Genomic DNA, 1769 nt, shown 5'->3' with positions numbered 1-1769 from the left:
ACAACATACATGTACTGGAAAGAGAGGATGCTCATCTTTCTAGAAGCATGTGGGCTGGACATCTTAGAGGCAGTGGAGAATGGTCCCTACGTGCCTAAACTTGCAGGCACTGAGGGATCATCCATCATCATCACACCAAGATCTGATTGGTCTGATGATGACAAAAAGAAAGTTGGTTATAATGCTAAGGCCAAGAATATTATATCATCTGCTTTGAGTGCAGAAGAATTCTTCAGGGTGTCAAACTGCAAATCTGCAAAGGAAATGTGGGATACTCTTTAGGAAACACATGAAGGCACCACATATGTTAGAAGGGCCAAAACAAATACTCTCATGCATGAGTATGAATTGTTCAACATGAAGAAGGATGAATCAATCAGTGACCTGTAGACAAGGTTTACACACATCATCAACAATCTTCATGCCCTAGGAAAAGTTGTAGACAATGAGCAACAAATAGGAAAAGTAATGAGGTGCTTGACAAGAGAATGGCAACCCAAAATCAGCCATTGCTGAATCAAAGGATCTTGCACACATGACCATTGCCACTCTATTTGGAAAGCTCAGGGAGCATGAGATGGAACTACACAGATTAGATGAGTCAGAATAGCCTAATAGAAAAAGCAAAGGACTTTCACTGAAGGCTCAAACTCACAAAGCAAAATCTGAACCAGATACTGATGATTCAGAAAGTGAATCTGATGAAGAGCCTGAGATAGGTATGTTGGTCAGAAAATTCAAGAAATTTCTGAAGAAGAAAGGAAACCAGTCAAGAAAACCACAAAATTCAAAGGCCAATGGCTTCAGCAAGAGTGATACCAATGATAGCAAAGTCATTACTTGCTATGAATGTGGTAAAATAGGCCACATCAGATCTGAGTGTTATGAACTGCAAAACAAGGCCAAGCCTGTAAAGACTAAAGGAAAGGATCAACAACCTTCAACAAAGAGAGCTTACATTGCCTGGAACGACAATGATGAAGATTCATCTGATGATTCTGAAGATGAAGAAGCTAACTTGTGTCTCATGGCAAATACTGACTCAGAATCTGACAGTGAAGTAAGTACAACCTCTAATCCATCCTATGATGAACTGCATGATGCCTTTAATGAATTGCATACTGAATATGTTAGTGTTCTCAAACAATTAATCAGTACTAAGAAACTGTTAGAGGAAAAATGCATGTTGTATGATGATATTAATTTGAAGCATGAGTCTCTTAAAGACATAAATGAAAATCTGAAAAAGGAAACTCATGAACTGAAATGTGATGTAGCTAAGTTTAATAGTGGTAAAAACAACTTAGATAGACTTCTTAGAAATCAAAGAAATCTAAATGTTAAATCTGGACTTGGCTATAAACAAAACATGCATGTTAAAGGGCATCATAAGTTTGTTAAATTAAACAAATGCATGATAACTTTACTGGACCAAATCTGAAATCATCCCCTGCTGTTGTATGTCATTTTTGTTGCAAAAAAGGACATATGGTTTTCAATTGCAAACTGAAAAAACTTGCCAACAGAGGATGGAAACAAATTTGGAAAGTTAATAAACAAGCATTTGAAACTAACCCCCTAGGACCCAATTTGAATTGGGTACCTAAATCCAAAACTTGATTCATTTTTGCAGATATGCTTGGCATCCAGAAATCAATCATGGTATCTGGACAGTGGATGCTCCAAGCATATGACTGGAGACAAGTCAATGTTCTTGTCTCTGAACTTAAAGGAAGGAGGCTTTGTCAAATATGGTGACAATAACAAAG

This window comes from Cicer arietinum, chromosome 3, assembly GCF_000331145.2.
Source record: "Cicer arietinum cultivar CDC Frontier isolate Library 1 chromosome 3, Cicar.CDCFrontier_v2.0, whole genome shotgun sequence".
NCBI lineage: Eukaryota > Viridiplantae > Streptophyta > Magnoliopsida > Fabales > Fabaceae > Cicer > Cicer arietinum.
Note: the sequence above shows the minus strand (reverse complement) of the source record.